The 7798-nt window shown below is 35.8% G+C and overlaps 1 long non-coding RNA gene across 1 annotated transcript; it reads right to left on the bottom strand.

Moving 5' to 3' along the window:
- Nucleotides 1-1876: 1876 nt before the first annotated feature.
- LOC105420798 (uncharacterized) lies at nucleotides 1877-3395 on the bottom strand. The gene is made up of 3 exons (XR_966731.3): nucleotides 3191-3395; nucleotides 2940-3051; nucleotides 1877-2506 (listed from the first exon to the last, which is right to left on the bottom strand). It is a non-coding gene; the product is annotated as an uncharacterized LOC105420798 (long non-coding RNA).
- Between the last annotated feature and the right edge of the window lie 4403 nt (nucleotides 3396-7798).

Here is a 7798-nt window from a genome sequence, read left to right as displayed (position 1 = left end):
TGATCCAAGGGTTAGAAAGCACAGATCATGGAAAGAGAAGGTCACCCATCACAGCCACAGGATCAAAGAAGGATGCTGCCCGAGAGTTAATTGGAGAAGAATGGAGTCACTCATCTTCCCTGAGAGGACTGAAAATCCATAATGCACCTACCCTTAGTTGCAGGAATCTCCTACAACTCTAGGACCACAATTCCACCTTTAGGGGCCAAAATGCCACAAAAAAACACAAATCCTCGGAGGTGATCCTCAAAGCCAAATAGCAAACTGTTGTACAATCATATCTGATCTTGATAAAGAGAGTCTATGTACTAGTTGCATGAAACACATACTAAACCAAATACTTGCTCCATCAGTAGTCACTTTGGATTACTTGCATGCAAGGAGCAATTGTCTAAGGCTTGGATTATTATAGCTGCTACCACGAATGAGATTATACAACTTATAGGATAAAAGAACAACGATGTAACCAGTGACCATGATAAAGAGAGTCTATGAGCTAGTTCCATGAAACACATACTAAACCAATACTTGCTCCATTAGCAGTCACTCTGGACTACTTGCATGCAAGGAGCAATTGTCTAAGGCTTGGATTATCATAGCTGCTACCACGAATGAGATTATACATCTTATAGGATAAAAGGATAGTGATGTGACCAGTGACCATGAAAATGTTTTACCATAAAAACATGCAATAATAAGCATTTTTCATGGACATATTTTTTGTATTTACATTACACAAATTTTGAATAGACAAACATACGTATGCACATATATTATAAGATTATTTTAAGAGGCCTTCTAACCTTCTAAAGATGGTTCCTACACCTCACCCCTCCTATGCAACTTAGTTTCTACCAGTTAACATGAATGACATGATTTGTTTTACATTTTTGTGGTTTTTTTTTTTTTTTTGATGGGGAGGGGGAGGGGATCAAGAAAACATGGGAGAAGATCTAGGGATTTACACGAGGGGCAGAGGTCAGCAAGAAAAAATTTGCATCAGAAGAAGCAACCACAATGAAACTTCTAAACAAGGAATGATGCTACCCGAGAGTTAATTGGATGCTACCGGATCAACGAAGGATGCTACCCGAGGGTTAATTTGAGAAGAATAGAGTCACCCATCTCCCCTGAGAGGACCGAAATCCATAATGCACCTACCCTTTAGTTGCAGGAACCTCCTACAACTTCAAGACCACGATTCCACATTTAGGGCCCAAAATGTCACAAAAAAACACAAATCCTCGAAGGTGTTCCTCAAAGCCAAATTAGCAAACTGTCGTACAATCATATCTTATCTTGATAAAGAGAGTCTATAAACTAGTTCCATGAAACACATACTAAACCAAATGCCTGCTCCATCAGCAGTCACTCTGGACTACTTGCATGCAAGGAGCAACTGTCCAAGGCTTGGATTATCATAGCTGCTACTACGAATGAGATTATACAACTTATAGGATAAAAGAACAGCGATGTGACCAGTGACCATGAAATTATTTTACCATAAAAACATGCAACAATAAGCATTTTTTATGAACATATTTTTTGTATGTACATTACACAAATTTATTATGTATGATAGATATTTAATTTTGAATATATAAACATACGTATGCACATATATTATAAGATTGTTCTAAGAGGCCGTCTAACCTTCTAAAGATGGTTCCTACTCCTACACACCTCCTATGCAACTTAGTTTCTACCAGTTGACATGAATGACATGATTTACTTTTTTGTGTTTTTTTTGGGTTGGGGGGAAGGGAAACGTGGGCGAAGATCTAGGGATTTACATGAGGGGCAGAGGCCAGTAAGAAAAATTTTGCATCAGAAGAAACAACCACAGTGAAACTTCTAAACAAGGGAGAAGATCTTGTGGAAACAAGAATAAGTTACTTAACAAAGTTGCAAACCACACAGGTAAAGCTCAAGAAGATTCACTCCATACTTGCATCAAAGAAGCAAGAGCAATGCTACAGTAGAAATAAATCAAATCAAGCTTGCAAGATCAAGATCTCACATATCAAATGACCTAAAGAGATCAAGATCAAGATCTCACATATCAAATAACCTAAAGAGAGCCGCTTCAATGATAAGTTGCTTTTGCGCTTTTTGTTTGCAAGCAAACTCGATGAAGAAGAAGTTCATCAATGATAAAAAACAAGTACAAATAAGATGAAAAATTTAGATGGACTATCACAATTGGCTATTTAGGATACCCAATTCTTATGCCTAATTCTATACCATGTAATAATATGGAATTTCGCCTAAGCTTATCATATTAGAAGTAGCCAGAAGAAATAATCTCCTTCTTTAATGCCTGATTATATCACAGGTTGGGAATTTTATATGGACAGAAAAATCATTCACAAGGGAGATAATGATTCGAATGGTAAGAATTGAGAAGAAAATAATAAAAAAGGAGGGGGAGGGGGGGAGAGGATCTGTTCATTTACCTTATTGGTTACAACAACCACCTGTGCATTGGCCAGAAGCTCCAAAACTTCTGAAAACCCAAAGAGAAATGCATTTTGAGATATATATATATAAAAATAAACATAGATTCTGTAACAATAATGAAAAAACAAAGAATAAATGGCCATGGAAGAACTCGCGAGGCCACAAAAGAACTGAGCCAATGAAAACCTAAAACTGATTTAGGAAATGTTCCTGAAAATATATCAGACCTAGTTTCAGAGAAGAAAATAACATTAAGTATTCTAAGATTTCTAACAAAATATGTTAAAAGAAACTGATTTTGAATCAATTTTGTGAAAAAAATCACAGAATTAGTTGCAAATGAAAAGATTCCCTAAATCATCCTTTGAGTTAAAAACTCTGGAGATGAAAAAAATCAAAAGAATATAAAAATTTCCTTGCTGATGAAAAAAAAAACTAGATTCTAAATGAGCAACCAGCTAAAATTTCAGAGAATTCACCATAAAATAAATAAACCCTAAAACGATCTATTGCCTCTGATTAGGGGCACTACATTCCTGGTTGTTGCCATCTCCTCTTCCAAATTTTGCCCAAAAACACTAGCTCCAAGACCTGAAAGAACAGAAGAAAAGAAAAAATGGAGGTGAATTCTCGAGTGGAATTAAAAAATTAGGGTTTCTCCTACTGTGAGAAGACTGAACTAAGAAAAGAGCAAGAAAAAACCAGTCTTATCTCCCTCTCTATCACTAACCTTTATTCTCTCTATACTTCTGCCTCTTCTCTCTTCTTTCTCTCTCTTTTTCTTTCTATTCTTGTGCCTGCCTCTTCTCTCTTCTTCTCGCTTTCTCTTTGTAAGCTCATTAAATTTGGTTTCCAAATGGCTTTGTTCGTCTGGTCCAGAAATATAAAGGCCCCGCTCTCAACTGTCATTTGTTTGAGATGGTTGGATTTGTTTTATCCAACGGCTGCAACCTTGGACTATAAAATCGTGTTAAGGCGACCTTTTGGGTGGAAAATAGCAGTTGCAGTTGATTTGGCAAAGGCTAACATGCCAAATTCTCTTTCTATGGAAGAGATTTTTATTCCTCACTCTCTATACGCAACTTCTTTCAAATTTCTCTCTTTCTATCTCCCTCACTCTCTCTCTCTAGGTAACATCGGCGGGTAGACATAGTAAGGACCCAGTTTCTATGCTGCCAAGCCCGTATATGTAGAAATACGGGCCTATTGATAAATCTATTTTTGAGATAGATTTTAAGACTTTATTTTTAGAGACATGTAATCTCTAATATGGAGATCATTAATATGAATAAATAAATAAATTTTAAAAACTAAAAATAATTATTCTAATAAGAAACTATTTAGACCGTTAGTTTCTATTATTTTTAGATGGAACACCTACTTGCATCCATCTTTAAGATAGATGCTTTACACTTTCTGGACCGCATATGTTGAAATGCGGTCCAGCCCGAATGAAACAATTTTCCACATAGTAATTAGAAAGGGAAAGGGTTTCTACAAGTCATGGGACTCATAGGGACTCATGTATAGAGATGCGTCATCTCTTAAAAGTTCATTTTTGAGATAAATTTTAAACCTAATTTTTAAGGAATATATAATCTTTAACATGGATATTATGAATTTATTAGAAAATCAAATTTTATAAAATAATTTTATGAAGGAAATATTTAGACCATTGGTTATAACTTTTTTCGAGAGAAACTACCCATGTGAATCCATCTTTCAGAGATGTTTTATTCCTCAGGGAATACAAATTTAGTAATTCATCCCCTGGTGCATACAACAACTTTTCACTTTGAAGATAGTGATACCTCAAACAAAATAAATTTGAGAAAAAGAAAAAGAATAGAAATCTAGAAAAGATGAGGTCCCTCCCACATTAACATGGAAGGGACCTACAACGCTACTCCTATAGGTGTACAACATACTTGTATTTTGAGAGAAACTACCTACGTGAATCCATCTTTAAGATAGATGTTTTATGCTTCTGGGAATACAAATTTAGGAATTCGTCCGCTGGTGCATACAACAACTTTCCAATCTAAAGATGGTGATACCTCAAACAAAAATAAATTTATGAAGAAGAAAAAAGAATAGATATCTAAGAAAGGTGAGGCCCCTCCCACATAAACATAGAAGGGACCTACAACGGTACTCCTGTAGGTGTACAACATACTTGTATTTCCTAGGGCACAAAACTTATTTTTCTCCTTCGCCTAAATTTCACAATCAAAAGTAGACTACGTTGAATGCTCAAATTATATCTTAGCTCTTTTTCCCTTAAGGGTCAAACTATTTTTTTCGTTAATTCAGACGTAGTTCAGTTCTCGTACTTCCAAGTGTACTGCTCTATTGTTGGTTGGTCCTTTTTGTTCCCCGTCTAATTACCTTTTTGGTTTGAGCAACTAGGCTGAGCATGATATCTTTCTTATGATCCACCGGTTAAGAAGTTTGGATTTGTCTTTTCTCTTAAGGATGAGTTAGAAGTTAAAAGAGTTTTTAAGCAAAGACATTGGAGAGCAATTCATTTCTGCAACTACAAAAACATGTTTGCTTAAGTTTAATAATAATTTGTTGTAACTACATCTCTGAGGGAAGAAGAAGCAATCTGTTTGGCTAAGTGTTTGCTTAAAGTTTAATAGTAATTTTTTTATGGGCATTTTCTAGCTTCTTGAATACCATAGCACCGAAAAAATTCCTACCATTTAGACTGGCTGCAAAGACGGGAGCCATTCAACGTAGCAGTAGAGACTGCCTATTATTAATCTTGATTAGGAAGAAGAAATATAGTATTGTGGACCCTTATGAAGTTCAAACTTTGGTGGCCATGGATGGTTCTATTGAGGAAGCACTGATGATTCCCCCATTAAATGTTTTCTCAGCTGAGAACCTGGAGTTGATTTCTTCTAAGGATAACAAGTTCTCTCATCTTGATGGTGATGAACAAGAGGATTTTGAAAGTATCCTTGGGGACATGAGTGTGACTTTCAATACTCTAAAGGACAGGTTGCAGATGCTTTATGAGGAAAGGTCTAGAGAGCTAAAGAGGAAGAAGAAGCTAAAGTGGGAGAAAAGGTTATCGAGACTCCTGCTAAGAAAACTAAAGCTAAGGGCAGAGGGATTGCCAATTGTACTCCAAAGCCTACAAGATCATCTCCTAGGCTTGCCCCCCTAAAAATGGCTCAAGGTGGTGGTGGTTTGATCATCCCAAGTGATGACAGTGGAATGGAACCTATAAAATCGTCTATGTCCAAATCTGTTGGGAAGGGAAGGTGAGGAGCCATCGAAAATGGAGCTACTTCTGTACCAAAATGAAGCTAATAGGTTGAAATGTTTGGGGCCTCGGTGAGTTGAGTCATAAGAATGAGGTAAAGCTTCTTGTCCATAAGTATAAACTAATATTTTGTTATTACAGGAAACTAAATTACCAAGCCCGTCTCTTTTTGTTGTCAAGGAGATTTAGGTTTTAGGTTTGTTATTTTTTGTAGGGTGGATTATGTGGTTGCCTATGGGGATTTATGGATTGTGTGGGATCATAATGTTTAATCTTGTCCAGACATCATTACAAATGCTTGTTTTGTGGGGAGTTATTTCAGAAGATCATTTTCTTCTTATATGTGCTTGTTGATCAATGCTATTAGAGGTGTGAGGGTCACCTAAGTCACGGATATACTTATACTATATGCCTCATGTGATTATGTGTTGGACAGGGTTAAGAGAACTAAAAGGAAATAAGAACCCCAATATCTAAGTGTAATGACCCTTCATAGGATGGTCATGACTCATGGGGCATGAATCCACACCCTGATACGAGAACAACTTATGGCATGTGCACTCACAATTACACAAGAAGCCACTCTTCTAATCTGTGATTATCCAACTAGAAAGAGCTAGTACACATGTGCTAAAAGACCCTATATATTATTGTTTCTATGTTCCCAGGAGTGCACATGTATATTACTCACACTCAAAAGTGTTGGAAAATTGATTGGGATGACGTTGATAAATCATATTATGCGTCCTTTCCAGAGACTCTGGATCATCGGCTTGTTACGTCGTTCTGAGTGAATGGACCATTATTCCGGACTAGCACAATGGAGTACCTTGATACTAAGATTTCAACCCAGAGATCTCATTTACCTATCGTCCAATTTTGTTTTGATATCAAAATAAGCATGCTTTTATATGAAAGAGGATTTAGAGATTTTTAAGAAATTTTGCCAAATTTTGAAATTTTTTTTGGAGCAAGAATACGAGGTTTTTGAATTTATTTGGGGTACATTCCAATCAAAAACAACTAGTGAAGGCCCCACGTGCTACCCAAGTGGCCATAGGGTGATACACCGCACCCCATGGGACCCACATGTCTCTGACATCAAACCCCCTTTGGTGTCCTTCCTTGGAACTTGTGTGTTCTATAACAAGAAGTTTCATATAGTTTAAATGAAAAAGAAGTTCTTAAGTGAATAATTTCATCACATGCTTTAATTGGTATTCTTATAATTTTTACTCACATGTGTCTAGGGTTGAGGATACATCATGAAATTTTGGCTTAGGCCCTAAGTCTTGGATGATAACTAGGACACTTGATGCTCCATACATAAGGTAATATGCATAGCTTCTACTATTTTATTTTTAGAGTATTTCTTATGTCTTTTTATTGCTGCAAATCTATGATTACAGTAGAATTTTTGTTCTTTTATGCTTGAGTGTTTGTGACATTTGATTACCTTGTAAAACTATGCATCCATAGCGTGTAATGTGGATAGTCTAGATTTCAATCTTGAATTTAGACGCCACTTTCTCTACCATTTTCTAATTTCTTTGTGAATTATATGGCATATTTCATGCATATTAGCAAGCATTTAGTGATTCTTTGAAGGGTGCAGTTGGCATACGGACGCCTCTATAGGTATAGAGGTACGATGCCCTTCAAATTTTATCATGGTATATAATTTTGAAGTAAAATGTTATTAGGATTATCTCAAAATCTATTTTTATATCTAATTATAAAATTTTAAATTTCAAAAATGGTTAAAATCAAGTATATCTATAAACATATAGAAATCTTGAAAATGAACAGTGTAGATAATATGTTGTAAAATGCACTATTTCTGTGACTTAAAATCTTTTTATTTTTCATAGTCATACATCTTGATGTCGAGATGATCAATCAAAGGGTATTTCAACATTAAAACTACCTTTTCTGATGGATTTTGAGGGGCATCCGTAGTTCTACGTTATAAGGTAGCATCCTTATATAAAATTTTCCCTTCTATGAATGCCCCATCATAGTTAGTTGATCCTAGAGCATTTCCCTTGTGAAACAATACTTGTT

Source organism: Amborella trichopoda, chromosome 9, assembly GCF_054954075.1.
Source record: "Amborella trichopoda isolate Santa Cruz 75 chromosome 9, AtrichopodaSantaCruz75HAP2 v2.0, whole genome shotgun sequence".
NCBI lineage: Eukaryota > Viridiplantae > Streptophyta > Magnoliopsida > Amborellales > Amborellaceae > Amborella > Amborella trichopoda.
The sequence above is the reverse complement of the archived record's forward strand: the minus strand, read 5'-3'. Positions and strand labels throughout refer to the sequence as shown.